The sequence below is a fragment of the Mobula birostris genome, chromosome 3 (genome assembly GCF_030028105.1).
Source record: "Mobula birostris isolate sMobBir1 chromosome 3, sMobBir1.hap1, whole genome shotgun sequence".
Lineage (NCBI taxonomy): Eukaryota > Metazoa > Chordata > Chondrichthyes > Myliobatiformes > Myliobatidae > Mobula > Mobula birostris.
Window position 1 is genome coordinate 109,833,903 of NC_092372.1, and position 7,700 is coordinate 109,841,602.

Sequence of the window (7,700 nt, forward strand, 5' to 3'; positions counted from 1 at the left end):
CTTTAAGTTCAGAACCTTTGTTTCTGAATTAACTATGTCACTCTCCATCTTAATGAAGAATTCCACCATATTATGGTCACTCTTACCCAAGGGGCCTCTCATGACAAGATTGCTAATTAACCCTTCCTCATTGCTCAAAACCCAGTCTAGAATAGCCTGCTCTCTAGTTGGTTCCTCGACATGTTGGTTCAAAAAACCATCCCGCATACATTCCAAGAAATCCTCTTCCTCAGCACCTTTACCAATTTGGTTCACCCAATCTACATGTAGATTGAAGTCACCCAGTATAACTGCTGTTCCTTTATTGCACACATTTCTAATTTCCTGTTTAATACCATCTCCGACCTCACTACTACTGTTAGGTGGCCTGTACACAACTCCCACCAGCGTTTTCTGCCCCTTAGTGTTATGCAGCTCTACCCATATCGATTCCATATCTTCCCGGCTTATGTCCTTCCTTTCTATTGCGTTAATCTCATCTTTAACCAGCAACCAGCAACACCACCCCACCTCCTTTTCTTTCATGTCTATCCCTCCTGAATATCCCTGAACGTTGAGCTCCTATCCTTGGTCACCCTGGAGCCATGTCTCTGTGATCCCAACTATATCATAATCATTAATAACAATCTGCACTTTCAATTCATCCACCTTGTTACGAATGCTCCTTGCATTGACACACAAAGCCCTCAGGCACTCTTTTACAACTCTCTTAGCCCTTATACAATTATGTTGAAAAGTGGCCCTTTTTGATGCTTGCTCTGGATTTGTCGGCCTGCCACTTTTACTTTTCTCCTTACTACTTTTTGCTTCTACCCTCACTTTACACCCCTCTGTCTCTCTGCACTGGTTCCCATCCCCCTGTTGTGAACTAACCTCCTCTCGCCTAGCCTCTTTAATTTGATTCCCACCCCCCAATCATTCTAGTTTAAAGTCACCTCAGTAGCCCTCGCTAATCTCCTTCATAACGACTGGAAAAAAAGATGAGAAGTCAGTAAGAAAGTGGGGGATGGGAGGAAGAAGTACAAATTGGTAGGCGATAAACTGGGAGAGGGAGGAATGAAGTAGAGAGCTGGGAAGTTGATTGGTGAAAAAGATAAAGGGCTGAAGAATCTGATAGGAGAGGGTAGAAGAGCATGAAAGACAGGGAAGGGGGAGGAGCACCAGAAGGAGGTGATGGGCAGGTAAGGAGATATGTTGAGAGAGGGAATGGGAATGGTGAAGGGGGTGGCACATTTCTAGAAGTTTGAGAAACTGATGTTCATGCCATCAGTTTGGAGGCTACCCGATGGAATACAAGACGTTACTCCTCCAACCTAAGTGTGGCCTCATCGCCGCAGTGGAGGTGGCCACAGACTGACATGTCGAAATGGGAGCGGAAAGTAGAAATGAAATGGGTGGCCACCAGGAGGTCCCGTTTATTCTGGCGAATGGAGCGTAGGTGCTTGGCAAAACAGTCTCCCATTCTACACTGGGTCGCACCGATATACAGAACGCCACACCGTAGCACCGAGATACAGTAGGTGACCCCAAAAGACTCAACTGGAAGAAATATTTGGTAGTAAGGGAGGTGTGGCACTTGTTCCACTTACAAGGATAAGTACCAGGAGGGAGGTCAGTGGCTAGGGATTAATGGAGAAAGGAGTCACGAAGGGAATGAACCCTGAAGAAAGCGGGAAGGGTGGGCGTAAGGAAAGATGAGCTTGGTGATGGTATCCCATTGGAGATGGCAGAAGCTGCAGAGAATTATGAGCTGGACGCAGAGGTTAGTGGGGTAGTAGGTGGGGATGAGGTGAGGCAGATATGCACGAAATGGAGGAGATGCTGTTAGTAACAAGCAGAAACAATGGTTACTTAATTGTTTTGATGCCAAATCATCCAACATAATAAGCAGGCAACTGGAACTAGTGCAGGTAGGCAATTTGGTTACCATCCAAAGGGCCTGTTTCTTTGCTGTTTGACTTATGTTTTAGAGTAGAGGATTAATGCTAAAGCTTCCAAACAAGTAATCCAGAGGTGAGAACTAAATCTAGTGAGTTCAAATTGCACCATAAAGCAAGGAAATTAAAAATGCTGTCAAAATAAAAATACTGAAAATGGAAAGCAACACACACAAATTGCTGGAGGAGCTCAGCAGATCAGGCAGCATCTATGGAAAAAAAAAAGATAGTCGACATTTTGGGGTGAGACCCTTCTTCAGGAGGGGGAAGATGCCAGAATAAAAAGATGGGGAAGGGGTAGGAGGACAGTTGGAAGCTGACAGGTGAAGCCAGGTGATAGGTGGTGAGAAAGGTCGAGGGCTGGAGAAGAAATAATCTGTTAGGAGAGGAGAGTGGCCATAGGGAAAAGGGAAGGAGGGGGACCCAGGTGGAAGTAATAGGCAGGTGAGATGTGGTAAAAGGTCAGAGAGGGGAATAGAGGGTGGGGGGGGGGGGGAAGAGGGTAAATTTGTTCACCAGATTGTGAAATCAATATTCATGCCATCAGGTTGGAGGCTACGCAGATGGATTGCAAGGTCACGAACACCAGAAATCTGCAGATGCTGGAAATCCAAAGCAACACTCACAAAATGTTGGAGGACCTCAGCAAGCCAATCAGCATCTATAGAAAAGAGTAAACAGTCAATGTTTTGGGCCAAGACCCTTCATCAGGACCAGAAAACAAAGTGTTGCTCCTCCACCCCGAGGATGGCACAAGATGAGACCACGGACTGACATGTCAGAACAGGAATGAGAATTAAATTGTTTAGCCACCGGGAAGTCCTGCTTATGGCAGATGGAGAGAAGGCGTTTGACAAAGCAGTTCCCCAAATTACAACAGGTCTCACCAATGTAGAACCGACCAGATCCAAAGCACCAAACGCAACAGACTATTTCAGCAGATTCGCAAGTGAAGTGCTGCCTCACTTGGAAGGACTGCCTGGGGCCCTGAATGGAGGTGAGGAAGGAGGTGCATGGGCAGGCAAAGTAATTAGGCCACTTGGTGGGATAAATGCCCAGAGGATGAATGGACAAGGAACTCATGGAGGGGGCAATCCCTGCAGAAAGCAGCGGGGCAGGGTGGGGGGGAGGTAGTGGTAGGATCCCTTTGGAGATGGCAGAAGTTGCAGAGGATAATGTGTTGCATGCAGAGGCTGATGGGGTGGTGGACAAGGACGAGGGACTCTATCGCTATTAAGATGGCGGAAAAATGGTGTGAGCGTGAATGTATGGGAAATGTAGGAGATGCGAGTGAGGGTAGCATCAATAGTAGAGGGAGGGAAAACCCATTCTTTAAAGGAGCATTTCTGATGTCCTTAAACCGAAAGCTGCATCCTGGGAACAGATACAACAGAGAAGAGACTGAGAAAAGTGAATAGCAATTTTACAGAAGATAGGGTGGGAAAAGGTATAGTCAAGATAACTGTAAGAATCAGTACGTTTATAAAAGATGTTGGCTGTTTTGTCTCCAGAGATGGAAAAAGGGAGGGAGATGTCAGAGATGGACCAAGTGAAAGATCATCACATAACCAGTGAAGAAAATCAGTCCTCATTTCTCTTTGGCCCATGTCTGAAAGAAGGGATATGTTTGATTGCTAACTGCTTCTGAAGAAGCTTGTCATGTCTTTCAGTTACACCATAAACATGCCAAAATGTCAAAACGTACCAGATTTAAGATATGGCGAAATCATTCTCCACCCAACTGACCTTGCAAAATCCTCTTCACAAACACCAAAGGGCGGGGAGCTGAACGCAAAGACAACCCCAAGAGTCCTCAATGCTCATGGTATACATCATAAAATTCCATGCTATCAAATTAGAAACAATTAAGGAAACCTAATGAACAGCTCCTGACATTCCTCCCACCCCCAACTGATGAATCAGAACTTTGCCTTAGTAAAGGAGGTTCAAACTAGCAAACATAATAATGGCACATAATGCAATCTAGTTTGATGACTTTGATACACCAAGAATGTTACTGTAGCATCATCACTAACTGGTCATGTTCTTAAGACTGATAAAGCAAACACAATGAGGGGTACACCTACTCGATGTAGTCAACTCTTTCTTGTCTGTAACAACATTTATCTATAACAACAATAGAAATAACCACAATACAGACAAAAGCATGTCCTCAAAGACAGCATTGTGTTGCGTAGTGCTATTATGATGCTAAATTGGATATATAGCCATCTCAATATTGGACATTTATGAGCCATAAGCAACAATTTTGTATTATGTAATCTCATAGTTCTGTATATTCTTCACTTAACCAAAATGTTTGAGCATGCAGAAGAGCACAACATGCATGCTTGTACCTAAAACTGACATACTGACTTGCTAAACTTGTATGTCAATGTACTTGACTGAAGCTAAGCAATGCCAACACAGGACTAAAGATCAGTTCTTCCACATTCTATCATGAATAGTGAGGACAATTGTGTTGACAGGAAGCAGTTCCAAGAACAACCCCATCCTCAAAGATCGTCTTCAGCATCTGATACCATCAGCCAGAAGTGCTGATGACCCATTCATTACAACAGGCGGTTTTTCTTCCAATGCAGTTCTCTTCAGATGCTACCGAACAATGTCCTAGTATAATGCAGGAGATTTGTAGTCTAGAATTAACTGCATTTTCAGAAACAGAATTAATACCACCGGCATATGTCTTGAAATTTGTTAACTTTACAGCAGCAGTACAATGAAATACATGATAAATATAGTGAAAAAACTCAAATTACATTAAGTCAGTCAAATTGGCTATACATTGATTACCACATAACTGTGCCTAGTGATATTTATTAAGAGGACAAATATATCCAGCTAATTATGTTCTGTTGAGGATCTTTGACCAACCAAAAGTCAGAAACTTAGCTTAGCTGGTCTATTACTTAATACACAAGAAGGCTTGAATTGGTAAATAAGATACATAATTGAAAAAGAATCAGGGATGATTGCATGAATGGATTGATGTTGGGCAATCAGTCTTAAGGTGAAGAGACTTAATGTGCACTTAAATCATGAAGAATTGCAAAGAAGGTGTTATTGTGGACACTTTTCACCTTGCAAAATGCCTTTCCCAGAAGCTCCCTTCTGGAAAGAATCATAATCAGGTTTATTATCACCGGCATGTGACAGCAAATTTGTTAACTTAGCAGCAGCAGTTCAATGCAATAGATAATCTAGCAGAGAGAAAAAAATAAAATAAAAATATAATAAATAAACAAATCAATTACAGTATATGGATATTGAATATTTTTTAAACGTGCAGAAACAAATACTGTATATTAAAAAAGTGAACACAGGGCTAACAAAAACAAAAAAATCATGCCATCTTAAAACTTTCATCAGTTATTAATCAATCAATTTGGTTATCTCCCCACTCCCTCTATTACCTCAGTCACTATAAATACTTTAAACCACTCTTTATAATGCTATTTACATTCTATATACATGCCTGATATTTATTTATGCTCATTTTATTCCATATCCATACTTTAACTTCTAAAATACATTTACATAATTCTTTCTTGTTATACAATTGTTCAATACTATTGATTTTGTTGCAAGTTGCACCAACACACCACAGCTAATTCCTAATACATGTAAGTGTATATGGCAAAGTTGATTCTTGATCCTTTAAATACAGAAACTGCTGGCAGAACGTTCAAGACAATTGGCAAAATAACCAGACGCTATAGGGATAAATAAAACTGGAAGCAAGGACTTTGAATACACAGCCTGGAGTAAGATTAACAACTAATGCTCAAACCTCTGTGTAGACTATGTAGGACTTTTGCTAACTGTGGATCAAAGCCACATCTATAACTGACTTCCTATCTCTCTCTGTAATTGGGAAATTGTGAAAGAAAATCTGTCAGCCATCCTGCAAATGCCAACAGAAAGTATTGACGAAGGAAAACGTTTGAATGAAATTCCTCCAGAACTGAATAAATGGAAACTGAATTACAAAAAAACTAAATTCTACCACAAAAATCACTATCTTAAGTACACATCAAACCAGAAAAAAAAACAGATGTACATTCACAAAGTCAACACAAACTTTTTCAAAAAAAGCAAGGAATATGTACATTACAAGCTAATTTCGTGATAATACTATATGCCGGGTGGAACTGGCATGTAACTTATAGCTGAGCATTAAAACGATACATTATTGGCTTCATTAACGTCAGTGCAACATTTCCAACGTATACCAGCATCAAAACAGCAACGCGATCAAGAACCGGACCAGCAGTCGAATTCTCACTGCACTATATAATTGTAAAAGCAGTCTTTAAAAGAGGATGTGCAACTGAACTTCATCGGCTACCCAGCTGTCATTCTAATAAGTTCATTCAGCGTGAAGGGCATAATTAAAACGTTATTTAGTACTCCAAAGTTTTTACCATTTGCTGATTCCAAACTTCGCAGTTGCTGCAAAACGGGTGTGCTGATCGCGAAAGAACAACATAATGCCAGCAATGGGGATCTGCTAGTTTAAGCATCTAGCTCTGTCGCATAACTAGCACAGCTCGAAACATGCTACATCCATGTATTAGTTATGCACTCTTCTCGCAGTCAAGTTTTTGCATGGGTAATGAAGCGGATGCATTTGAACTCTAAAGCTACTTTGGGAATAGGGTAGCGCCATTACTGAGGGGTCTCTCCTTCCCAATCCAGACCCCGTGCAGAATGAAGCGGATGCATTGAGACTCTAAAGCTACCTTGTACCTGGGTAAGGAGTCACGCCCTCACTGAGGGGTCTCTCCCTCCCCATCCAAACATCGAGCAGGTGCAGCAACATGGCGCCAGAGCAGTTCGCCACCTGTTATAAGCAAGGAGCAACTCCTGTTCACCACCTACCAGTCCACAGCTACTGGGGGGAGCAGACCTCTCGCCGGATACGGGCCCGGGCGGCAGTGCAGTTGCTACAGGTGTCAGGAGTGCCGGTTTGCATTATAAACCCCGATCGGACTGACCGGCTCCTCTCGGACCGAGAAATGCCCCGCCAGGGCAAGGGTACAGCAAGCAGGCGCTTCCCGTCCCGACGATGACGGCCGGACTCGAGTCCAGCACGGGCCCCGGCAGCGCACTTACCGGCTGTCCACTCGCGCTCCCACTCTCCGCTGATTTTTCCGCCCCGCCGCCTCGTCCTGTCAGAGCTCGCGCTCTCTCACTCCGCCCCTCCCTTTCTGACGTCGGCAGTCGCGTGCTGAGGGACGGAGGGTCCGTCTGTGCCGTCGTGTGGGGCAGGAGGGAGGGGAAGAAGAGGCGAGAGTAGTTATCAGACCGCGGAAAGTTTCTCTGGAAAGGTAGTATTGGGAGACAGAGAACTTGTTTTGCCATCAGTCTTCACTGGAAGATAGCAGTCGCAATGCCAGAAATTCGAGACAGAAGTGAGCGTCTTTGCTATACTGAGGAAAATCTAATCTAATTTAAAAGGTGTGCTTAGGAAGATGAAAGGTCTGAAGGTAGATAGACCTGGGCCAGATGGACGACACCGTAGGGCTCTGAAAGAGGTAGTCATAGTCATACTTTATTGATCCCGGGGGAAATTGGTTTTCGTTACAGTTGCACCACAAATAATTAAATAGTAATAAAATCGTAAATAGTTAAATAGTAATATGTAAATTATGCCAGGAAATAAGTCCAGGACCAGCCTATTGGCTCAGGGTGTCCGACCCTCCAAGGGAGGAGTTGCAAAGTTTGATGGCCACAGGCAGG

General features: G+C 43.2%; 1 protein-coding gene across 2 annotated transcripts in view; it reads right to left on the reverse strand.

Annotated features, from left to right (window-relative positions):
* The window catches only part of ugt8 (UDP glycosyltransferase 8), a 128,868-nt gene extending 121,708 nt beyond the window's left edge, over window positions 1-7,160 (reverse strand). The window contains exon 1 of one of the 2 annotated variants that reach the window (XM_072251934.1): window positions 7,074-7,160. The gene's annotated coding sequence lies outside the window, so the exon portion shown is untranslated. The other variant, XM_072251935.1, reaches the window with a different exon arrangement.
* Window positions 7,161-7,700: the final 540 nt, after the last annotated feature.